Source organism: Alosa sapidissima, chromosome 10 (assembly GCF_018492685.1).
Source record: "Alosa sapidissima isolate fAloSap1 chromosome 10, fAloSap1.pri, whole genome shotgun sequence".
NCBI lineage: Eukaryota > Metazoa > Chordata > Actinopteri > Clupeiformes > Clupeidae > Alosa > Alosa sapidissima.
The window spans coordinates 33,233,849-33,260,455 of NC_055966.1; the positions used below are offsets into that span (position 1 = coordinate 33,233,849).

The 26,607-nt window shown below is 43.9% G+C and overlaps 1 protein-coding gene across 1 annotated transcript in view; it reads right to left on the reverse strand.

The window, feature by feature from the left end:
- The window catches only part of erfl1 (Ets2 repressor factor like 1), a 44,843-nt gene extending 19,272 nt beyond the window's left edge, over positions 1-25,571 (reverse strand). Inside the window, exons 1-2 of the mRNA XM_042106168.1 lie at positions 25,055-25,571; positions 14,291-14,423 (exon numbers count right to left, since the gene is read on the reverse strand). The gene's annotated coding sequence lies outside the window, so the exon portion shown is untranslated. The remainder of the gene's footprint in view (positions 1-14,290; positions 14,424-25,054) is intronic.
- Positions 25,572-26,607: the final 1,036 nt, after the last annotated feature.

A 26,607-nucleotide genomic window follows, 5' to 3' on the forward strand; every position in this document is an offset into this window, starting at 1 on the left:
TATTGTGGATTGATGTCTGCGGATTGATAAGCAATGACTTCCTAACAATGTTTTGAAAATAAACACCAAAAAGAACCTAAATGGCGAAAATAAGCTTTAGTGCCTCATGCATACTTGGCAGTTGACATGGTAAAAATCTATTTTATCTTCTACTGTACAGTGTTTGTAGGTTTATAAGGTATCATAAAGACTGTCATATGTAAATTGGTAAAAATAATATGTAGGCTATATGTTACAAGAAACGGTTAGTCATGTCTACTAATATTCATAGAGTTTCATACAACTAGAAGAGACATATGTGCATGCATTCATGTGATGAATGCTCTCCAGTGTGTCCCTGAAAACTTCCCTGATGTTCCCTGTCTCCGAGTCCCACTCCTCCTCCTCTCCACCCCTCCTCCCTCCCCACTCTCTTCCGCTTGACTTTGTGTGACAAGGGTTAGTCTGGGGGCTCAGGTAGCTAATTTACTTTAATTAAGCTTTCATCATCCAGTCTTCAGCACGCTCACTCTGCGTAGCTCACTCCTGCTTTCCATCGCTCTTTCAACCTCCGTTCCTTTCTTTATGCACCCCCATTTCCAACACCCTCTTTGATAACCTGTTTTCTTTTCACCTCTACACACCTCTACTGTGCCTGCTACCCCACCCCCCCGTCTTGTGTTTCTGTTCTCTTTTCCAACCAGTCCAGTAGCATATGCTAATCATCTGTACACATCTACATCCACTTAACCTTCTTCCCTCTCTCTCTCTCTCTCTCTCTCTCTCTCTCTCTCCGCCCTTGTTCTCACACCCCATCGCAATGATGGTGATTAAGTGCAGAATTACAGAGAGGGCTGAGCTTGTGACTGCCCTGCCCCAATCTCAATGCACACTATCAATCTGCCCACCGCCTCCCATACACTATCTTCCTCAGAGCTCACTGTGTCCTAGCTCCCTCTCTCCTCCTTCATCTCTTCCTCTCCGCCTCTCTTGAGCACTCTCTTACTCCTGCTTTTCTCTCTCTCTCTCTCTCTCTCTCTCTCTCTCTCTCTCTCTCTCTCTCTCTCTCTTGCATTTGCTTTGCCCTGACTTAATCCACTTGTCATTATGTCCCTCAAACTTTCTATATGTTCTCACTCTCTGTCTGTCTCTCTCTCTCTCTTTCTCATACTCAAAGAGTTTATACTGCGCACAGTGAGAGCTATTTCACTCAATATGGTGTCTTAAAGGTCAACAGGTATTTCAGTCAAAGTACTGGACAATCGAATGGCTTTCTTGAAGGTGTTGAACAAGCGCAAGTGTGTGTGTGTGTGTGTGTGTGTGTGTGTGAGTGTGTGTGTCTGAGAGAAAGCATTTGTAAGTGCATCTGTGCACTGATGTGTTTGACAACAGAAGAGCAGGTGTGTGTGTGTGTGTGTGTGTGTGTATGTGTGCGTGCGTGCGTGTGTGTTTGTGTCAGGTGGCATTCTGTTCAGTGTGTGTGTGGGCGTGTGTGTTTATGTGAGCTTGCATCACCACTGTCTCCCACTCCACTAGAGAGCTGTGTGTGTTGTGATGGCGAGTTCTGCGGCGCGTGAGCTCTGATTTCCCCCGTTTGTTTGATGTTGCTCTGCTCGTCTCATTAGCGGCGTGCCCAGGCTCTCAGCAGCGGAAGCTGGAGCTTTAGCTCCATCCAGGTGCACCACTTCCACTGCCACCAGCCCCATCCCTCATGGAGCCAGCTCACGTCACTCCGGCCCCGCTACCACGCCACTGCCACCAGCCCCATCCCTCATGGAGCCAGCTCACGTCACTCCGGCCCCGCTACCACGCCACCCGTCAGGAGTCCAAGGAATAGCTGTATCGATTCATATTTGCTTGGTGATATAATTAGCTGACTATTCTAAATATGTAAGAAAATACTGTAAATGAAAAAAACATAATAAGAATCAAATATGTTTGGAAGCTATTATTATTATTATTATTATTATTATTATTATTATCATTATGTCCGTTTTGGTGCACTTACTGCACTAACACAATTAATCCTACATTACAGTTTAGCTTTATATAAGCAATCAATCAGGCTTTTTTTCTTTCATTAATTCCACACCAACGACTGCTTGCCTAAATGAATTAGAATGTCAATCATGATGTAACCCAAATGCACCTAATAAGATAAAAGTTTGAAGGCAATATGCAGTTCCTCATTGCTATGCGTGTCTTGTTTTTTATCCTGTTGTAACTCTAGAAGAGATTATTTCCCAGCCTTTTGATCTGGTTAAAACACTATCTTAAAGACAATATTATTTGCATATACTGACTCATATGATCTTAAAGACAATATTATACAAGACTAAGACATAAGAATTAGACCTATTGAAACTATAGCCATGAGTATTTACATCTATTGAATTACCAAAGTGTCTTGTTTGTCTAATCTGAATCTGAAGGCCTGGCTGTAAATTATCTGTATATACAGTATATATCATCCATTTCATAATATAAACATAATTCACATAATTATGTAACATAATTCATAAATTTAAAGATTTATAAGAGAGCGGTACATTTGTTGTCTTTAATGATGAAATATACCAGCAATCAAATCTTAAAATATAACTATAGAATAAATATTAAGAACCCTTGTTGAATTATGATTCTTTAAGTGTTCCGTACCAAGTGATCCAGCCTCTGTGCACCCTGCCTTAGCGTTGAACTCAACAATACTGCTTCATGGTTTAATTGACCCACAGCAGGGGGTTACAAAACGCTCTAAGCACTCTCGCATCCCGTTCCCGTGGTGATACCTTACTCCAAGCATTCAGAACATCACAGGCTAGATTTGGATACACAGCCAACGCACTCGCTCAGAGATTAAAAGATGGGTGGTGGTGGTGTGTGTGGGGGGGGGGTGTTTGTGAAGTGACATCAGCGGAATCCTCTGGAACCAAGAGGGGAGGCAGAATAAGAACATGATTATGACTGGAGATCACGCAGGGGCCTTAGGAGAGCGGGAGAGAGACAGAGACAGAGACAGAGTGGGGCTAAATGTGGGCCTCATGCGAATGCCACGCAGACCTCCAGTTCAAGCTGCTTAAAACACTGTGAGTCCTGGCTGGATTTAAGGCCCTGTGCTGGGGAGGAAACGGGATCAAACGTAGTGGGGAGATCCCTGCAGGAACCTGCTAATGTGAGGGGGCCCATATAAATCACTGCTGATGATAGTGGAGAGAGGAAGGGAGTAAGTGAGCACTAACTCCATGGCCTCATCCAGCTAACCCCTTGACAAGCCCTGCAATATCCTCTACAGAGAACCGGAGAGGACTCTTCCTCGTTACGGGGGTTGGATGGGAATTGTAGTGTTTCTGGAGTTGACACATTGCTAAGTGCAGACGCACCTATAGGGAGAAGAGAAGAGTGAGGGAGGAAAGGAGGCCCAGGGAAGTTGGCAAGTATTTCACAGAAGGAGAAGCTATTGCAACATTGGCTCATTATTTGAGCTGGAGTGGGGTGCCAGGCAATTCAGAATGTCTCTCCTTGTAACTGTAACCAGAGAAAGAAAAGAGTGAAAAATAAATGGATATGAAAAACTTTATACATGGAGGAAGAGAAAAAAAAGTTGCCATATTTTACATACTGTTTGATAATATATTTTCTCTCCCCAAACTGGCAGGTTTTTGAGCAATATTGCAAAGCAATGCTATTACTCTTCATCGCACATCGATAATTACACAGTAATAAATATACATGACCAATTAATCGTAAATTCACCCTGGGATCAATGCGTTGTGTGTTTATGATTTCAGGCTCAGCAGGTCGAGGGAGCGGGCGAATAAAGTGTGTCCCCTCACCCTCGACACGACGCAGCCTCCTCCTCCTCCTCCTCCTCCTCCTCCCCTGCCAAGTCGCCGGGCCTGCTGCTCCCCTGTTGCCAAACCTCTGTGATCTCCTTTGTCTCTAGTCAAACTCTGGGTCTTATTTTTACTCTCAAAATCCCCCCCCCCCCCCCCCCCCCAAAAGCACACACACACACCACCCCCACACCTCCACCTCCACCCTCTCCTGCCTTTTTCCCCGGCCTCCCACCTCTATGTGTGTCAAATCGAATCTCCACCTCGGTGCCGACTACACCTGCTGCGGCCGTGTATAATGTGGCATACAGCGGACTGATCTGCGCTGTGCTGTGCTGAGCTGCGCTGCGCGATGACGGATGACTGAATTAGGGGAATAATGACAACTGACACTTCTGTTACCTCTGACTGAACGAGGCCCTCGGAGAGAGTAAATAAACACCAGAGACGGAGAGAGAGAGAGAGACACACACGGGGGGGACGGAGAGTTGGACGGAGAGAAGGAGAGAAAGGAATAGAGAGAGAGATGGAGAAAAAATAGGGAGAGGGAGTAAGATAGAGAGTGTATGAGAGAGGGATTAAGACAGAGGTAGAGAAGGAGTGAGAGAGAGAGAGAGGGGGATGAATGCCCAGACAGAAAAGGGGGGCAGAGAGTTAAGGGAAAGAGGGGAACAAAAGACAGAATGAAATAGAAATATAACAAGTCAGGGAGATGGATGTGTTGGGACAGCAGGCGTCTGTGTGTAAGGACTGTAAGAGAAGGTTCTGGAATGACTACCCCCCTCTTCCTGCTCTACACCCCCACAACAAAGCAAAACAAAGTAAACATGGGCCAGGGCAGTAGGTCGGGTGAAGGTGAACCATGAGGGACACATCAGAATGACTTCACATTCATGTGACCAAGGTATGGGTCATAATTCCTCCTCGTCAGAAATATACATTAAAATTTTGGATGACAGCTGTCTTACTACTAGAAGTTCTTGTAATACACACCTGCCCTGTAATACACACCTGTGTGTTTGTGTGTGTGTGTGTGTGTGTGTGTGTGTGTGTGTGTGTTAAGAAAAGGCTGTTCAGCAGAGGGAGTGATAGGACAAGTGCTCATCCGGAGGAAAAGTGTGAAAGAGGAAGGAGAGTGGAAGCGAAAAGGGGAGAGCAGCAGCCCAGGAAAGACAGAAAGAAATATTGACAAAGCCTAGATATACACATAAGTCATCGAGTGTGGCCCGCATGGTTCTCATACTTTATAGCCGTGCTCTGTGCTGGCGGAACAAAATGACAACCAAGTTCCTTCAACTGAAAATATGGTCCTCTCTCGCTCTCTCTCTCTTGCTCTCTCTCTCTTTCTCTCTACCTCATTGCTCCTGTTTTCTGTCAACGCCTTCTTTGTCATCCCCCTCTTTTTGCTCTTTTTCTCCTCTCACCCCTCTATTTTCCCATCTTTCTATTTTTATTGGTAGCCTTCATCCTAACTCTTGCCTCTCTTCAAGTTCCTCCTTTTTTTCTATGTATCTTTATGGCGCGTTCCTAATCCCTCTCAATTGCAGGGTTTCCATCCTTCACGTTCCTCTGTGCTCCCGCCATCCCTCTTCTCTTGGCGCGCTCCCTCTCGCTGTCTCATTTCCCGGTCTTGTCCTCCGTTTCCTCCGTCACTTCCTGATTCATTTCCCTCACCTGAACGCCGCCATTCGTCTGTCTCACCTGCACCTTTATTTCCGCGCTTGTCTGTTCACACTCCATGCTTATTTCGCCATCTCCGTTCATTTTCGCTAACTCTATTCTGTTTTGTATAATTTGTAGGCTATACGTTGACTTTTCATTCATCTCCAGGTTAGGGTATATTTTGCGCGAGCGTTTCTTCATAGCCTTTAAAATCTTACCTCACTCTGTATCGGGCAATACCATTTCCAAACAGAACTTGGACGTGACAGTAGGCCTATAGGCTATTTCTTTTTCCCCCTGCCGCTTTACCATATGGTATTCTCTCCCCAAACCCTTTTTTCCTCCTCGCCAGATCCCTCGCCACCTTTTCTCTCTACATTCTAAACACCCCCCTCGCCTCTCATCCGCAGCCCGAACACAGAGCCCCAAGTGTCGGAATCAATTAAGAGTGAGCGCCGTCGCTGCCGCTCATTCACGGAGGTAAATATTAAACTGCACGGAACGCCGCGGAGGAAGAGAGAGGCAGCGGGGGGAAGCGAGGAGGGGGGAGCGGAGGGGGGAGCGGAGGGGGGAGAGGGCCCTCCGTCCCTAATCCACCGCATCGATCAGCCGGGGATGAGGGTAATATATTATTTTGACAAGATACGATCCTCCGACGCGCACCGCTATCCCCGGCGATCGATTTCTTTTTTTCTTTCCTTTTTTCTCCTTCTTTTCCCCCCTCAGCAAGAGGGACCCGGTGTGGTGTGCCTCTGTTTTGTTGTGAGTGGCTGGGGGTGCATTTGCGTTTCAGTGCATAGGTGGCAACGTGCTCAACATTTAGGAAATGCTCGGGCAATCACGGACAAACAATAAAAGTCCATCAATAACATAGTGACAGGCGGCGAGACGACAGCATCCTCATCTGAAGTAAGTAAGCTCAGGCCTATTCATCGCATGTACTCATTCATGTTCAGTTTCTGATGTGAAAAAAGCATAATACCATCTGGACAAAGACTACTGAGAAACATGAATACAAGATTGAGAAAACTGCTCTGAATAGAATGTGTATGAAAAAATTAATGATAAAAAATTACAAAATGGTCTACACCTTCAATATCCTACATGAGGGAAAACCCAAAACTAGGCCACATATTCTGTGATTCATCATAAAGCCATGGTTTGGACTAGTACTAGTAAATTGGGCGAAGCTGACCTATTGTAAAGTTAAGTGTCCACCCCCCTCTGTAGTCCCTTATGCTCCTGTGTGTCCTATCTCTATCGCTTTGTAAACTGTGTCTAAATGCTAAATTCCCAGATCAATTTTTTTCATTCAACCTCTGCACTTCCCCCTGCCTCTTCTGCCCCCTGCCTCTGAACAGCTTGAACTTCAGTGTCTTCATGCGCTCGTGTAGCCCGTCCAGTCAACGCCATCTGTATGATTGTTGTGTGTGTGTGTGTGTGTGTGTGTGTGTGTGTGTGAGTGAGTGAGTGAGGTGAGTGCTTCTTAGTGAAATACTTAAAATAGAAATAAAACAGAGAATATAAAGAAAGGAAAAATACAGGGGGGAAAAAATCACATTCATGGGCATACCAGACGAGTGGTAGGGTAGTACAAAACAAATAGCCCTAAACTTAACTAAACATCACACACTCACACAAGCGTGCGTGCACGCACACACACACACACACACACACACACAGATCAACTGTTAAAATATACAGTGCAGAGAGCTGGCATGGTTAGGCTGCACATCAAAGTGATCAAGCAGCTGAAATATGCCTGAACAGGGCCTGAAGCTGTGAGTGTGTGCCTGCCTTTGTGAATGTGTATGAATGTGTGTATATATATATATATATATATATATATATATATACGTGCATGCGTGTGCATGTGTGTCAATGTGTGTGTGTGAGTTTCTGTGCGTGTGCATGTGTGTGTGTTTGTGTGTGTGTGAGAGAGAGAGAGAGAGAGAGAGAGAGAGAGAGAGAGTGTGTGTGTGTGTGTGTCATGTGCCTGTGTGACAGGCGCGGGGTGCATTTGACATGCCCTGACGACTCTCTGCCAAGTGTTTCAGCGTCCGTTGGTTCAAGAGCAACACCAGCAGGGACCAGTTGCTCTGTTAGCACTCTCCTTCCATTTGATCTGCTCTGTTTGAGGATGAGGTCTGAGGGGCATACAGCCTACACACACACACACACACACACACACACCACACACACCACTCTCTCTCTCTTTCACACACACACACACACCACTGTATCTCTCTCTCTCTCTTTCTCTCTCTCACACACACACATACAAACACACATCCACCGTTATCTCTTTTTCAAACCCTCTTTCTCTCCCTCTCTCTCTCCCACTTCCCCTCTCTTATTTCCACAACCCTTCTCACCAAACTCCATCTCTTTCTTTGCTTTCTTTCTTTCTTTCTTTCTTTCTTTCTTTCTTGTCTCACTCCTTCGCTCGGCCTCTCCTGTCTTTTTTATTATGCCATTTTCTGCCACTTTGGTCTCCGAATGGCAGCCTGTAATGCGGCGGCGGCTCCCCCTCCGCCCCCTGCTGTGAGCGGGAGCAGCTTGGCCTGTGCAGCAGGGCAGTGGGATGGGGGGGAGAGACAGGGTCAAGGTGAGCTCTAATACACTATTGATCCGCCCCAATTGAAAACCTGATGGAAATTTTGCCCCCCTCCCTCCCATTCTCTGTTTCTCACCCCACACACCCTCCACCCCACCCCACGCTCGACTCTTCCTCTCTCTCTCTCTCTCTCTCTCTCTCTCTCTCTCTCTCTCTCTCTCTCTCTCTCCCTGTGTCTTCCTCTTATGTCTTTTTCTTTCCCCCCGTGTGTATCCTCCTCCATCTGGATGTATCCCTTGTTTTTTTCTTCTGTTTCCATTCTATTTGGACTTGGCTTTCCTTGTTTGCGCTCTTTCATACCTCTCTCTTCCTCTCTGTCTTTCTCTCTCTTCCTATCTCTCTCTCTCTCTCTCTCTCTCTCTCTCTCTCGTTCCCTCCTTCATCCCTGCCTCTTTTCCTCTTCATGCTTTTCAAGCCATGCCTGTGATCATTTCCTCTTTTCACATGTGTGTGTCAACCTCCCTCTCTCTCATCTCTCTTTCTTTCTATCTCTTTCTATCTCTTCTCTCATTCTCTCTCTCTCTCTCTCTCTCTCTCTCTCTCTCTCTCTCTCTCTCTCTCTTTCTCTTACTCTGTTGCCCCTACCGCACACACTTCCAGTCTATCTGTTAGGACCATTGCATATTGATCTCAGAGGACCCTGTGCCTGTGCCTGTGTGTGTGTGTGTGTGTGTGTGTGTGTGTGTGTGTGCTTGTGCATGTGTGTGTGTGCTTGTGCGTGTGTGTGTGACTGCAGAAGCCACACTCCAGCAGTGTATTAGCCGCCACGGCTGGTTTGGACACCGGGTTGCACAGACGACCCTTTTCAGTCGATATCACTTCATCTGGCTCAACAGTCAGCAGAGAGTAGAGCAGTCCTCAATCTCCCTCACAGCCACACCAGGAACACACACACACACACAGACACATATGTACATCTGTGAATGTGTGTGTGTGTGTGTTTGTGCATGTGTGTGTGCACATGTGTTTGTGTGTGTGTGTGTGTGTGTGTGTGTGTGTGTGTGTGTGTGTGTGTGTGTGTGTGAGAGAGAGAGAGAGAGAGAGAGAGAGAGAGTGTGTCTTTGTGCACATGAGAGTATGCAGCATGGTACTCCCCCTCTGCATGGGCTGAGCAACACTATCTTCCCACTCCAGCAAGGGGAGTCAGGGTTTCAAATACAAAGAGATAACCCATATATGCCTCTATGAATGGTTATGTTGATTTGTGTGTGTGTGTTTGTGTGTGTATGTGTGTGTTTGCCTGTTTCCCTAAGTGTGTTCTCTGTTTGTGTGTGTGTGTGTGTGTGTGTGTGTGTGTGTGTGTGTGTGTGTGTGTGTGTGTTTGCCTGTTTCCCTAAGTGTGTTCTCTGTGTGTACTCTCTGTGTGTACTCTCTGTGTGTGTGTGTGTGTGTGTGTGTGTGTGTGTGTGTGTGTGTGTCTCCATGTGTGCACTCTCAGATGTTTTTGGATGCATTAGTTAAAACTTGAGTTTGCTACATTTGTTTGTGTGTGTGTGTGTGTGTCTGTGTGTGTGTTAGTGTGACCATGTATGCATGAGCACGTGCATGCTCTCTTGCAAGTGTGTGTGAGCGTCAGTGTTTGCGCTTGATTTATGTGCTGTTGTGAGCATGTCAGACAAAAACAGCTATCGCTACCACAATCTCTGGGTAGACGCAGGGACGCTACACCATCGGCGGGGCCCCCATGTCGACCCTCAACCCTCGATACACATCAGGAGCACCCCTGATGAGAGCACTGGGGGCTGAGGGGGGGGGGGGGGGGGGGGAGGGGGGTGGCCGTTGTGTATGAAGAGGCTGGATAAAGGCAGAGGTAACGAAGGTTATTCAGAGCTTGGTGCCTCACCTCCATTTGACCAGCATTCTCTCTCTCATCTCTTACTTGATTCTCTCTGTCTCACTATCTCTCTCTCTCTCTCTCTCATCTCATGTTATCTGTTTCTTTCTCTCTTACTTGACTCTCTCTGTCTCACTATCTCTCTCTCCCTCTCTCTTCCTCTCTCTCACTATCTGTTTCTTTCTCTCTCACTCGACTCACTCTCTCAGAATTTCAATCTGCAGCCACTTGCTCACTCTCTCCTTCTCTGTTTTAATGTCCTTTCCAGGCTCCTTCTATAAGCTGTTTCTTTCGCTGTCTGTATGTTTGCATCTTTTCGTGAACCAAACCCTCTTGTGCACATGCACTCAAGTGTTAAGCAATGTCTCAAGTGTTAAGCAAACCATGTGAACACAGGTGTCTGATATGGGTCACTTTAAGAATGTAAACAGGGGAGGCTACACAGGGCATGTCACTGAAGAGTTCCGCTCGCGTTGTGCCTTCCGCAACAATGAGCTTCCACTACAATCAATGGAAGTGACTACACCAGACGGGATAGCAGCACGTACATTCGAAAAAAATGAGACCAGTCTTCTAAAAAGAATGTTACGCTCCACAAACGGAGTGCTTCAGCTGTGGACTTGGTGTAGCCTCCCTGTAAGAGTCCAGCGGGAGATGGGCATGGGCTTGTTTACTTGGATGTTGCAAACCACGAAGAAGATTGACTCAGTTCTCAACACTACAAAGCTAGAACATACCTGGATTAAAGAATACAAGCATTGATGTATGCATATTGATATTTTTGAACAACAACTAGAGCAGTGAAGTACAATGGCAGGTGAAGCTTACGTATTAAAAGTTTGACACTAAAAGAGATTGCAACACACGCACACTCTGTTGAGGAGTCACCTTTCATACCGTTTACGTTTGTGGCCTTTTCATTTCTCACTTTTTCACTATCTCTCTCTCTCTCTCTCTCTCTCTCTTTCTCAAACACACACACACACACCTACACAGGGACTCATTAATCTCACCTTAATTACTCTGAAATGAGATTAATGACTGACCAGGGACATGTTGACTTAATCTCTTGTCTAGCAAGTCTCCGCTCCACCTCATCTGAATATGACATACACTTACTGCCATTCATCGTCCCAGCCCACCATCATCACTCTCCCTCCTTACTGCTCACCGGCCACAGAGCCCCATGTGCCACCTTCCCTTTCGTCCCTCCAAGTCTACCTCTCCTTATCTGATTACCAGCCCTCCTCGCCGTCCTAATGCATCAGCTCTCTGCTGCTAGATGCTCAGATGCACTTATGAGTGCTTGCTGATCTTCTCTCTCTCACTCTCTCTCTCTCTCTCACTCTCTCTCTCTCTCTCACTCTCTCACTCTCTCTCTTTCTTCTCTTTCTGTGTTTCTCTCCATCACTTGCTTCTCTCTCGTTCTCTTTTTCCTCCGCGTGCTCTCTGGGAGCTGCCCGGTAGTGGCGCCGCATGGCCAGTTGTGGAGTGTTGTATTAGTGCACACGTCGATGGGAGCCTGTCATTGCCTCCTAAGTGCTTTGGCAATACTAGGGATCTCCTGTCATGCCAGTGCGACTAATCTCAATCGAATTACATTGAGCTGGTACTGAGACGCAGAGGCAGGACACGAGCGTGAGTGTGTATGCTTGGCCAAGCACCTCTCTGGCCCTGGAAGAGCCTCTTCATCTCTCTCTCTCTCTCTCTCTCCTCTCTCTCTCTCTCTCTCTCTCTCTCTCTCTCTCTCTCTGCCTCACACACACGTGTGTGCACTCTTTCTTTCTTTCTTTCTTTCTTTCTTTCTTTCTTTCTTTCTCTCTCTCTCTGCCTGATTGTGTACTCTGCACTTGTCCAACTGTCTCTCTGCTGTCTTGTTTGTGCCTGTCTCTGTTTGTCTTGTTTCAGAGTAATATTTGGTACCAGGCTGCTGGTCAGAGTAGCTGTTGATTGTACTGCAGGCTGTTCACTGGTGTGTCGATCTGTCTGTCAGTTGGCCTGAAGTCTGTTTACACGTCTGTCTGTACACTGTCTGCAAGTCTATCACTCCCTCTAGCACTTATTTGGGAGCTTGTTCCCCCCAGCTTTTTTAAGCTTCATATCTTTTTATTTGTTTGTTTGTGTAATGACTAATACCTTTGTCCGCTCAGAGGGGGGGGGGGGGGGGGGTGGTATCAAGTGCAGTGCATATTCATTCATCAAGGACTGATTTAAGTCTTAAACCCAAAGTTTATACACTCAAGTTTATACACTCACTAACCTGCCCATCATGCTGAGTAAATGAAAACATTAAATGAATATGCCCATATAACCCCTAAGATAATATTATATTATATTATTATAAATATTCATGAACTAAACACATTTGCACAAATGCATGGCGGGCAGTGGTGACTCTATCCATTCACAGGCACCTGGCATCATAGGGCCATGTTAACGCACCAAATTGCAAGTGCCTCAAGTGTCCAACTGACGCAAATCTTTCCATGCAGGATTATATCATGTTGGATCCCTTTGTGTCATGCTAAAATGCCATGACCTCACTTGACTAATCCAGTAAATGCATGCAATTTGTAATCATAGTTGTGTTTACCAAATCAAGAGGCATGTGAGGCAAAACCACTGTCTGATGCCTAAACTACTAATCTGACATGTAACCGTACACCATCTACATTCCTTTCATCCAGGATTAGTCACAAATTGATTTACAAACTTAAGGCTGATTTCATAGCACAAGCCGTCATGGCAGTATGCTGCTCCACTTATTGACTGGCTGGTTATGAATCATGTAGACAGTGACATTTACAACGCTGAGCTTGATGTAGACGTGTCCATCACTACCACCACACAACACAACAGAGGAATTATTTATGTCACTCCGTGACACGACACCTGACCCGTTATAAGAGGAGTTTTCAGCGTTTTATGCCTCGGCCATTGACCATGTCAAAAACACTGTCATGACATAGTTAGCGTGTGTGTTTTACGGGACCAGGCTAGCCGTGAGGGGGCCCGCGAGTCGCAGGGTCTAGAGCGTGTCTGGAACGGTTCTTCGCTCTGACTCAGAGATGGTTCTTCCTCTGCTAAGAAGGTCAGAACTCAACACAGATACTCGGACACTGGATCTCAGATAAGGCTTGTGTAAGCATCACAGCGTGTATTGGATGACACGGTGAGCTGGTGTTTACCATTGGCTGCCACTGAGGCTGACTAGATCAATGGTTTCAGAGTTTAACTCTCAGTATCACATTGTTGGGATGATGACTTCCTCATCCAGCAGAGGACACTTTTTTTGTCTTTTTCTGTGGTACGCATTTTTGACTTCTCGATACTCCTCCTCGATCTTCACCTATCTCTTTCCAAATCTTAAGATCTATCCTTTCTTCTCCTTCAACCTGTTTCTTCTCTGTTCGTCTCTCTGTCCCCCGCTCCTTGATTGTCTTTCTCCTCCCCTCCCCTCTTATCCCCTCTTCACTCTCCCTCCTCTCCTGCCTCCCTCGCTCCCTCTCTCTAGTGCGCTCGTTCTCCCGGCGTAGTCGGGATTAAGCACTTATCTCTGTGCGCCTCCACTGCCCCTAAATACTGGGTCCATGATAAGAGTGGCTGAGATTCGTCAAATTGGGCGCCATCGATTAACTGACCTTTCCCAACTCACCACTGCCTCCGACAGTCTGCTGACTGCAGACCAGAGCAGATAGAGAGATAGATGGATATATTGGTGCTATTATTGTGTACAAGGTTGTAGGTACCAGGTGTTCTGACGGGAGGAGGGTGGGGGTGGGATGAGGGGAGGAGTGAGGTGGCAGGGGGGGGGGGGGGTATTGGAAGCAGTGAGAGAGAGAGAGAGAGAGAGAGAGAGAGAGAGAGAAAGAGGCACCGGGTAATGAAGACTTCTCACATTTTTTTCCCTCAAGGACTTGTGACCTTGCAGGATTGCTATTATTTTAAATGAAGTTATGGCCATGTACTTAGCATTTGTGTTGATGGGAGATGGGTGCAGGGAGGGGCACTGATCTCTATGTGTTTTATGTGTTTAAAACATATTTAGGCATGAGAACAGACTTCATTCAAGGAGGTCAAAGATCCAAAGATGTTTTTTATGTCAAGAAAAATAAAGTGCCCACAGGTAGACCACGTGTATGCCCCATAGTTTTTTGAAGGGATTTAATGAGGGAAAATAAGTCCGTTAAACGTCATGTTTTCCATGTAGGCATGGGCATGTGAGTCGACCCTTTGACATTTTTAGTTTTAAGATTTTGTGGAGATTCGATTTTTAGAGACAAATGTGGCAAGACTCAGATCTTACATGGAGAGTAAAAGGTAAATATTCATATTCATAAGAAAATTGCAAAAACGTCAACTGACCGGGTCTCCTGCGCCGCCTCGCCTCAGAGGGAAACCCGAGGCCGAAGCCCAACCTTGAAACTTCGCCCGGACTGACGACGTAGCCGATTCTCCGTCAAGGAATTCGATTGTGATGAGATGAAGAGAAGGAGCACTGTAAAAGACCAACGACAACAAATAATATTATATTTAAGATAAATAATTGCTAAACAACGCTACACCATACACTCTGGAACACCAGAAAACGCGCTTGAAAACTTAATTGTCGGTGTGGTGTCAGTTTCGCCTTAAGTAGGTCAGACTCTTGTTTCAATGAGTTTGCAAGTATTCTGTATTATGTTGTTGATCTGTAGCCTACAGTAGGCTATAGTACAATAAAATATCCAAACAGAAAAACAACGAAATGTATGCAACGAGAAGTAGCCTATTTAGGCGTTATTAGTAAAAACGGAATGACAGCTCGAATAGCCTCAGTCCATAACATCAATCACTTGAAGTAGCCTTGTTGTGACTGGTAATGTCAGTGTGGTAATGACATCAACGAGATCGGAGAGGTCGCCGTGTCTGTGTGGGTCTGGGGCGAAACCCGGTGCTTGGGCTGAATCCACCCTGCTGTCTCCGCTTTAAAAAATCTAATAAATCCAGAATAGAATCAACTCATGGGAGGTTGTAAAAAGCTAATATTTACAAAATATGTAATAACGATATATATATATATTAATTGTGAACGAGATGATTTAACAAACGCTAATAACAATACGATATTAAAGTTTACAAAAATTAGAATCGACTAACTTTTTTACCTCATATGGTCACAGTAGTTAGCCAACACCATTTTTTGTTGTAAAAATGCACAGACTAGCCTATATAACTATACGGCACACAGATGTTCCTTACAAAAACACTGGGGGGAAATATGGTATTTTAGAAAATACCTAAACCATACATGCAATATGCAATAGGCATTTTAAACCAGAAAATATATAACTCTCATCAAATAAGTAGACTTCTGAGAGCAGTCGATTCGTCAAATGCTATTGACCTCCACACAGCAGTTAATGGTGGCCCATGTGAGAAGTCACTCGATCGAATTCCTGCCGCCCTCAGTAAGATCAACTTGGATCTCGTTTGATTCCTCATACAAATGAATATTTATTTTGATGCATTTAAATTTCTGTTTTAATTAAAGACTACACTTTCGCTATAATTGGCTACTCTTCATTATTTGACAAAACGACTGATATTATTCATTGGAATATCGTATATCATTATTAGTATTAGTAGTAGTAGTAGTAGTAGTATGATGATGATGATGATTAATATTGTTGTTGTTGTTGTCAATACAATACTACTACCAATAATAACAATATGCCTAATATTAGCTGTAATAATATTAGGCATATTGTTATTAATATTAGCTGTATGTAGCTTGAGGAGAACATGAAGCAATATGAATGAAAATGTGCTGCGTTATTTCCCATTATATACTTTAGGTTAGCGGTGGATAATAATAACAATAATAATAATTATAATAAGTCATATTATTATTATTATTATTATTATTATTATTATTATTATATCGTTAAAATACATAATATCTGCCACATCTGCTTGTAGAGATCTGCTACATCCGATTGTAGTTGCTCTAAACCTAAATGGGCAGGTGCACAGTGTGAAGTTTCTGGAGGTGTGTGTGTGTGTGTGTGTGTGTGTGTGTGTGTGTGTGTGTGTGAGAGAGGGAGAGAGAGAGAGAGAGAGAGAGAGTGTGTGTATGTGTGTGTGTGTGTGTGTGTGTGTGTGTGTGTGTGTGTAAGCGGAGGTAGGTTGCATGGGGCTGACTGATGTGGAGAGAAGAGATTTCCCCAAATGCCATTTAACGTCGGAAATATTTCAGCCCAATATTGACTAGGAGAGAAACAGGAGGGAGTCTTGGAAGCAGAGCGCACAGCTGGAAATAAACTCTTTAGATATTATCTTTCCGTAATTCAGTGATTGTAACGCATACATCCTGTACATAAAACTTGCAGAGTTCATTCGAACTTAAAAAGATGTTACACAGGCTGCTCCTCAAAATATTTTAGGGAAGCCTTAACCTCTTATTTAGCCTAGAATCGATTTTAAGGAACGTGGTATAGGCTACCCACATGTCAGTTTTTTTTTTAAATAAAAATAATTGTAAAGTAGCCTAAATGGTTTTGACATTTTGTAGAAACTGCGAAACTAAACCTCAATAGGCTACATAAATTATTATTATTGTTATTATTATTATTATTATTATTATTATTATTATTATAGGGTTAGTATAAATAGGTATAAAGGGTTAGTATAAACTAAAACTATGATAAGCATTTTTCTTACATTTAAATGTAAGAACATAAAAATCGCATTTTGTAGCCTACTGCTGTTTTTTTTTATGGTGATCACAATGACGCAACTTTTTAAAGACAACTCTGACCTATGATGAAACTTTTCGTGGCACCCAGTAGGCCTATAACCTTTGCAGGTAAAACTAAAAAGTTCGAGAGGCAATGATGAATAATTAATGGAATCAAAACATTCGCTGTGTATGAACAAATGTTTAGATTATGGATCTATGAATGCATTGATTTTCAACAGAATTTGTCAAGAAGCGCAGTCATAATTCATGATGCACCTCTGAGTGCGCAAACATGAAACAACCATACTGAGGTTTGACCGCTGAAATTCCCTTGATACAACTTCTTGGCTTAAACAAACTTTGATTTAGACATGGTGGATTTGGGGGAGCGAAGCTGTCCAGGTTCTATCCAGGTTCAAAACCGGTGTGATGTTTTGCCATTTTCAAATGCATTAATATTCGTGCCATGCTTGTGAGGTGGTTTTCAGTCAGTCAAGTCGATAAAATGTCAACCTCACCATGAGTTCTGACAAGTTGCCAAACAGTAGCCTAACCTATCTACAGGAAGGTCTGAAGCATGTTACTTCCAAAAAACGCACGTAGCCTATATTAATATAAGATTTAAAAATAATAATGGGGAAAATGAATGACAACCACGCATCCTTCTACATGACAATATTAGTGTTCTCTTTTTTAGATTTAAATATATACGACATATCCATTAGACTACCTTAAAACAGGGAGTTCGCTATGTGGGTGCATTCTGCCTCTACGTTTTCTTTTTAAATATTCACTAAAAACTCAGGTAACAAGCCTTAGCGCTAAAGAGACAAGATGACAAAGGCCAAATGAAGAAAACACCATGAGTTCAGTTAGAGTGCGGGTCTGCACTTGGCCATCAAAGAGAGACATGCGGGCGGTGTTTAGCCAGCATTAGTCGCCTTCCGTTGCCGTGTGAGTGACTGGCTAATTGACTGATTGATGGTGTGGTGTGTAGGTGAGCGCGCGACGCACCGCCTTAACAAATAGAGATTGTCCGGGACGGCACCGACAGCACTGAGCGCACGCATGTTCTCAGTCTCCGACGGCTACCAAAGTCTGCCAATCTGATAGTAAGACCTCAAGTCATTCGAATTACAGTTATAGTGAATAAGGCATAATACAAATATGACACTTAGATAATAGATATAAGGCATAATACAAATATGACACTTACACACAATAACTCGTTGAAAATTAAATCATAACGGACATAACTTCATAACTTAACTTAAAACATGACGAGAACACCTATTTGACTTCACTTCAGAATGCGCTTAAACGGATATTAATAATAGCCTAATAATAATAATAATAATAATAATAATAATAATAATAATACATTTACAGTAGAAATACATTTAACACTTTTAGGGGGAAATAACGTTATTGGTCAAATAAACAAAAATGTTTTCACATCAAGAGCAAATATCTGCAATATCAGCCAAAATCATTTGAAAAAGAAATTAGTTTTGACTTTGCACTGACAGCCAAATAGCCTACCTCGAGTTCTCTCGTCTTCCTGTTTTTCTCCGTAAACCAAAAATGCGCGCTGTCTACCTGTGTACCCTCTCCCTCTCCCGGTGTTCCAGGGGCGCGCCGTACCGGGGACCGTGGAAACACCTCTATACTGATAACCTCAGCCAAGGGAACTGAGGAGGAGGGCACAACGGAGAGGAGGAGGTGTGCATCTCTGTGTGTAAGTAGTTAATTAGTAAATCCCCATTCGCTGTGCCTCGGGTCGGTTTGTTTTCCCCGGTCGACAAGCCGAGAGGAAAGAGAATTTGAAGTAGGATTCGACCCGTTTCCGCTCCTCTGTCTCGTATATGAGGTTTGAGCGCGCGCGCATGTGTGTGTGTGTGTGTGTGTGTGTGTGTGTGTGTGTTGTCTCTCCCCCTCCCTCTTTTTTTCTTTCCCTGACACAGGAGGAACCCCTTTACCTCGCTCCGTTCTCAGCACCAAATTTCAATTACCTTTCCCGTACCCCACAATTCAGCTGTAGGCTAGTTCATTGCATCACATTTTGTCATGTATTTCTGGTTACTGACGAGATCAGCACTTATAAACCAACTGTGCGCCAAACTTTGTACTTTGGTCGACTTCACATCTTTACTTGGTCTATCTTGTATTTTTGTGCAGTATCTGAGTGGCTCGCTCCTTTTTACCATTTCGTCATTTTTGTGGTTTTCGTAAACAGAAATACGACCAATTTTAAACTCCCCAAGAACAGGGTAACTTACATTTTAATTAGAGGGTGCAAAACTTTTCCCTTATTGCTTTTTGATTAGGATTTCTCGAAGGAAGCCTAGAAAATATGGCTAAATTGCCATACCACAACAAGCGAGTCAAGCATGAATCTAAGGGCAAGGATCAGTTCCACAGTGCAATGCACCGCTTCACTGTGCGCTTTTATGCTCTTACTCCAGCTATCGATGCGGCGCTAACAAACTTTAATTACTTAATTGATCCCCAATCAGCTACTTAATAATCAATTAGGTAAACCTATGGAGCTCACTCATGTGTTAAAAGAGAGGGCATATGACAAGAGAGGCCAGAGAAGAGGTGGACAAAGCCTGGGAGACAAAAGTAGTAGGCAGAGCCAAGAGATAGAATGATAAACGCGAAGAAAGGACAATGCAACACTACTACCAGAGCAATCCAATGATTATCACAAGCATACATATGTGCACTGCACACGTGTATTGGGCTTGGGGTTACGCTTGGGGCTACTCTCTCTCTCTCTCTCTCTCTCTCTGGCACACACACACACACACACACACACACACACACACACACACACACACACAGACAGACTAACCTCTCTATCGCCCTCTAGTGAGAGCTGTGATTATCTATTCTAAGGCCATGGTCTATGTCACTTTCTCCAGCGGTAGATACTATTTCTCATTGCACTGCTGGTTCATCAGAGGTCCTTAAAGATATGCATAAGAAGTAAATGTAGTTTGAATATGCATCTGGTTAAAAGATATCACCCACTACACTGTATAAGAGTGAGTATTGAGTGTGGATAAGTGTGTGTATGTAGTGTGGATTATTTTGTATGTGGGCTGAAATTGTTCATGCCAGGCATGAAAGCATGTCAGTGTTTACTGTATGTATGTATATGTATGTGTTTATGTATGTATGTTTGTATGTATGTATGTATGTATGTATGTGAGATCTTGTTGAGTGTTGTGGTGTAGAGGTGGTATACCGTATACACACATGTATATAAGTGTTAGTATGTGTGTTGGAGAGGTTGCTGCAAGACAAATACTCAACAGATCTCTGGGAATACTGATATAGAATCTGTATTTTCTTGGAATACTGTATAACTATGTGCACCTTGTGAATAGATTAGTGGGGACTGCAAGTGTCTGATTCCGTTGTGGTTTTCAACAGTATTGTTCGCACATATACTGTGCATAGCCATGGGTATTTATCTCTGTCAACAAGAGGGGGACTACTGCTAGAAGAGACAACCCTCAGCACTCGAGGAGGCTTAAGAGACAGACCGCACTAAGTGACTGGGTCTGCCGACTGACCTGGGATCAGAATAAGTGTTCTGGAGGCAATTTGTTTGGATTAGCAGGGGTTCTCTTTCTGACCCAGAGTCAGTGTGTGTGTGGGCTCCTGCCTGACAGCTGCCTGAGGAGGGAGCAGCTGGGAGCAGCTGAGAGCAGGGGTACGGATGGCCTATACTATTTTTATTGATTGGGGTAATTAATATAAGTAGAGCGGGGATTAAAAAAAAAAAGCACACTTTTCGTGCTATAGATTTACTGTCTCTGTGCTGGTTGTATGCTTTATGTCTTTTCGATGAGAATCGAAGGTTTGTTCTGCATGTCTTTTTTATTGTTTTCACAGTGATTGTAATTGCCAAAAGATTTTCAATCAGACAAAAAATATAGATCTATTAAAATACACCTTTTCACGGTTTCCTATTGAATTTTGTGTGTTTACAACTTTGATTAAAAAAAATCTTTTTTAATGTTAAAAACTAGGCCTATATTTTTCAGTAAAATACAGGCATATTGCTCAATCTACCTTGAATGATGCCAAGTGAGAAGGAGGAAGTGATGTATTTAGATGTGGGAGAGAGATCCACATGGGAAGATGGTCTACAGATACAGATGGGACAGAGAGAGAGAGAGAGAGAGAGAGAGAGATGGAGAGAGAAAGAGGGGGGAGAAGGAGAGAGGGGGAAAGACAGAGGGGGGGGGGGGGGGGGGGTAACCATGAGAGGAAAGGGGATAATAGGAGCTAGAGGGAGAAAACTCCTCTGTAGACAGAGGAAGAGAGAGATAGAGAGGGGTATAGAGAGAGAAAGAGAGAGAGAGAGGGGGGGTATAGAGAGAGAGAGAGAAAAAAGAAAGAGAGGGGGGAGCGGGTGGAGAAGAAGACGAAGAAGAAGAAAGAGGGGTGGGAAATGCAGGAGAAAAGGAGGGAAAAGGAGAGCAAGAAAGAGCTGCAGTCCCCAGTCTTAATCTGAGCTGTTCTGATCAATAGCCCATTTCCCATTGTTGCCAGAGCTCTTCGATCGCTACACCACCGAATTAACACACCCACTTTAATCTGAGGGGGAGACTGGCCCCACAAGGGGGAAGGGGTGGGGGGGGGGGGTGTAGTGAATGGGGGGGGGGGGCGGTGACATGGGGTAGGGGTAGCAGCTGTGGAGGTATCCTCAAATGAAATCAAATCTAATTGTTATCACTGTTGGGCCTTGTGTTATTACTATCACTGTGTACTATTGTCGCCCAGCCAAAACAGCCTTCGCCATTTCCTTTTCCTCTTCCACCTCGCAGGGCAATGGGAAGCTAGAGTATATAATCGACATCATTGCTGTCATTTTCTATCTCCATTGTAATAATTATTATGGGCTCTTAGAGTTGTAACATGTGATTAAATTGTTTCAAAAGCCTGCATAAGGTTAGCCATGAATGCACATATTGATAAATCTGTAATCATAATGGACTAAGTTAGTCAATGCATAAGGGAAGGGTTTGATTCTTGGCTATTGGAAAGGCAGACAAAAAGCGTTGTCATGGTATTTACAACAGAGGTGTTCATGCAGGACATGACAGTTGCCCTCCATCATATAATTAGGTGAGAGAGGAGAAAAACATCCCACACATATTCTGCAACGGCTAACACTCACTCATACAAAAGGACCTGCACTGGTCATTAGAGGAAGAACTGAGATCAAGCAGGTTGTCACCTCACTAGCTGACAGTTATATCATAGATATTGTGAATAAGTAAGTATTGTGTTTGAATAGCATAGCACAATGGCCACTCAAAGCACTTCACACTGACATTGACAAAGACAACACAAACACCCAATATTAAGTTCATGGGCAATGGGCAGTGATGATTCTCTTGGCGTGAAAAACACACAACATGGTACTCCTGAACAAGCTGAATCTAAAGGATGAACTTGACACAGAAATTTGAATTCAACTAATTCTCTGCTGTTTTCTGTATGCATTAATCAATCGCTATGGAAATGATCCCATGGGATATATCATGTGAGATTCAAATATCAAAGGTCAAAGGGACATTTTTCCTAATGTGACACAAAGGCATGTAATATTTCACAGAGAACTGACAACCACGTTTTCATCACTGTTAACAGGTGTTAAATCAAGGTATACGCCGACACACTGGTTTTACTGTAATACTGTGGGAATTTTTGGTGAAAGGATGAACTGGTGCCATGTGCCCTTAGATTTAATTTAATGTGATAACATATAAAAACTGTATTCTGGGGGAGTAACCAGCACACGTTTACTGTGCTACACAAATGTCAAATTAAGGAACTGAATAGGACCTTTATTGCTTCTGTGCATCCTCAAGTTTCAGATCACCTAGCCACTGATTCACTCTAGCCCTTTCAGTGACATCTGAGCCACCTGACCACTTTGACCACTTCCTCCTCTGCTACAAGCCCACATCTCCTCTGAGTGCTTTTCTCTTTTGTCATTCCACTGTATTTCATAACAGAGCAATTTTCTCGTTAGCATTGGACTTTAATTGCGGGTAATTAAGCGTGGTGTGGCAGTGAAGTGCGGGGTGGTGTGGCTAACTGCGGCTAAATTAGCTGCAGTTCATCTGTGAAATATGGGGTTAAGTGGCAGAAAAGCTGAGGTGAGGGAGACAAGGGAGAAGTTTGAGAACCTCCAAAAGTTTAAGACCCTGACGGAGGTCAGAGAAGCCATGGTGGAAGTCAGCGATGGTGGACGCAGATGGACTGCGCCAAGAGAAAACTATGAGACACAGAACTGGAAAGTGGACATTTTTTACAGGCTTTTGAAAAGGTATATTAGAAAATCAAATGATTGGTGGAGCCGTCCTGTACCACAAACGGGCCCATATGGGGACCCAGACTGGAGTCTGACCCGAGGTCTTTTCCCGAACCGACTTCCCATCTGTCTCTCTCCCATTCATTTCCTGTTCACTCTTTACTGTCCTGTCAAATAAAGACTGGAAACACCCAAAAATATAATTGAAAAATAACCAATCACTAGATACAGAAGGTACAAAAAATGGTGTTAAAGACAACAAAAAGGCCCATGAAATGAAAGCAATTGATAAAAGAAACTGTTTTTTTTTTAATGAAAACTAACAGTTATGAGAAAACTGTAGAAACGTACTAAATGCTCTCAAAGACCACCTAAAACTGACAACTATAGGCCAGTTGACCGGTTCAACCACCGATACACACTTTCACAACAGCCAGGTCCTAATCCATTGACTGTGGATTTGACTGTTGTTCAATGGCTTTCAGGAGAGTGACCTTTCATTACAGGCGGCCGGTGGCTGAATGAAAGCCAGTGTCCTTACATGCGTTAGCACTCTTACTTAAGCCCAGTGAGAGGCCATAAATGTCCTCTGGGCCCATAAAGGGAATGAGGAATGATTTAGCCATGGACTCTACTGTACTGTTGTCACTGCCAAACGTGGAGGAGAGAGGGATTCGGGTACAGCTTTTTATGGGCGTTTTATCCTCAGCGGAACGACCTTTTTTAACAGTAATGAATCTGTTAAGGTGCCTATAAATATTGGTTTATGTGCCTGGTTGAAACACCTCTGAAGACCTCAGTAAGGCGCAATATTATGAGGAGCCTCAATTTCCCACGTTATGCCTTATTAGAATATTCCAGAACTAGCCATTTAGACGACACACAGCTATCGTGCATAAGCAGATGATGTGCTCATGGTATGTATAGAGATTTCCTTGAGTGGTGTGCTCAGAAGATGTCCCATTCATGTGCATGCGGTCTTCAGTGGTTCACTGAAAAATACTGCACACTGCACAGAAAAATAGAATATTTACAAGTAGCATTTGAAGACCTGCGCTGGTCACCCATACCTCATTTAAACTACTGGAACACTCATGTCACCCAAGGGGTCATACAAATGGTATTGAGAAATGCCTAATGAGACACTTGCAATGTCTTATATCGCTAAAGAAATCTTTCTAACTTCAAATAAATTCACAGACTAGAGTGTGTCTTCCACCAAAATCTTACTTTGCATCATAGAGATTATACATTATTGGCTATGCCTAATCTCTGGACAGTAGGCCTATGCCTATCCTTAGGAAAGGTGTAGTTTAATGAAGGGACATGACATAAAATGTTCAGCTTGTCCTCTGAGGTTGAATCTGAGGCCTGTAAGTCCTTTTCTGTGCATCCTTTTATGTCCGACCATCATCCCTAATTCCACACTTGGGGAATGGGTAGACTTAGTTTAACTAAATAGCTAGGCTATAATGAATATCCATTGTTTCTAATACACTAGCTGTTGGTAGAATCATTTGACTTGTCAAACTATGTGTCAACTTGTGACCTGACATGTAATTACTCTAAGTGTAGCCTAATCCTGACACTGAGTGAAGGCCACAGAAACTTTTATACGCTAGGCTACTCTTAAGGAGACATTTCCTAAAGTCCTGATCAAGAAAACAACTACCATGCTTTGAGTGAACAACCTAGTGAGCAAAATGCCATTCGAGAAAAGTTCATGAGTGACAATGAACAGTCCAATGTACTTGAAAACACTTAGCCAACATAGGCTATAGCCTAGCCTACGTCTAAAATAGGTCTTAACATGCATATTAATCACGCAGGTGAAGGTTAGGCTACTGTACAATCATTCACAATCAAGATGTAAATCTGAACACCTGCAGTTAATTATGTTGTGACGAGGTAGCCTACTTTCTAATGATCAACTATTTTGTGGTTTCCGGAGTTTCAATTGAACTTTCCCGTGTATTTCATTTTAGAAGTTTAAAATTATTTACGTTAAACATTAATATTAGCAGGCCTGTAGTGAGAGAAACAGTGGCATAGGCACCAATTTTCTTACCTGACGCTGCACTGTCACATCGGCTTGCCAGTAGGTCCCAATTGACTTCCAAGTAGTTCAGAGGATGTAACACAGTGCTCTTCTATGTCGCTTGTAAACCACAGACTTTTTAACTTTACGCTTGCATATCTTCTACTTCTTAGCCAAAAGGAGCCGAAAACAGCTTAAAAGCAGATGAGGTAGTTAATAAAACAGCCTGCAAGAACTGCGAGACTAAGATGAGCAAAGACTGCTGTGTTACTACCGGACACGAAGACAGAGAAAGTAGGGAAAAACACCGGGAAACGTGAAAGTCCTTAACGTAAGATGTAAGGAATAGCCGAACTGCTGCTTTCTTGCCCACGCGACGTTTATTTGGTCATTCCGTGTTGTCCCTGCTGCGCGAGAAGACGCGAACAGGCATGGGGAGAAAATGCACAGGGCAGGACGAGACAGGCGCGGAGAGAGGGAGTGAGAGAGTGAATGAGCATGGCAGAGGAGCCAGGAGCGCGGGGAGAGCGACGAGGTGAGGGGGATGGAGAGACAGACGGCCAGAGGGTATGCCCCCTCTGTATCAAACTGTACTTAAGTTTCAATCTGCTCGGTGCGGCTACGCTACAATGTGCTCTGCACTTGTTCCCGTGGCTGTGAGTGTGAAAATGGACCAGAAACTGAGAGCAGAGGGAGAGACCGCCACGGAAAATATATGTAGACGGTGGCCAGATAGCGGATCGATCGGGTTATAATTTTGCCCAAAGTCGGGGAAAATAAAGTTCATGGAGGAATGAAATTTGAAAACAGATGGCGAATCCCGTCGCTCTAAATAAGATTCGATCTCTTGGAATGGAGTGCAGATAATATTTGGATGGACGTTTGATGAAAATGACGGATTTTTCATTTTGGACAGGTGGGGGCAGAGGTAGGGGTGAGAGGGGACGGGGGTGGGGGTGGGAGAATACAGGTTTGTGTGGGTGGGTAGGGGGTCGGGGGCTGAAAGCAATGTGTGTGGAGACGAAAACCAAACTTGGTTGGAGAAAATGTCTGCTTTTTCCTTAAATCTCATCCATACAGCCACACTTTCCCCCATCCCAAAGTGCAGTAAATACCCCCCCTCCCCCCCGCCAACACCCCCAAAGACGAGAAGAGATGGAGGCAGAGTGAGGGAGAAAGGGAGAAAACAAGAATACCAAATAAATGAGAAATTTTCGTACAGGCACCGCTTCCGTGCGTTCCATGCTAGCAATAACAATTAAATATCGACCGCTTTCTCGGCCGGAGAGAAGCTGAGATACTCAGAGACTGCCAAGTACCCCCACTCACCCCTCCCTCCGTCTCTCCATCTCCCACACACATAGCCCACAATACGGTCCCCGCTTTTCCATCCCCTTCTCTTTTCTTTCTCCATCATCCAAACTCATCACTTATTTTCCTTATTCGCCGTCCCCATTTTCTTTACACTCATCATCCCACAAATATATTTGGGTGCCATTTTATGCCTGGTCTGCCTTGGAGTTTCGCTTGAAATAGACAATTAACAGTGAGGTTTTTGAATTGCTCTGCTTCGCTTCTGTGTC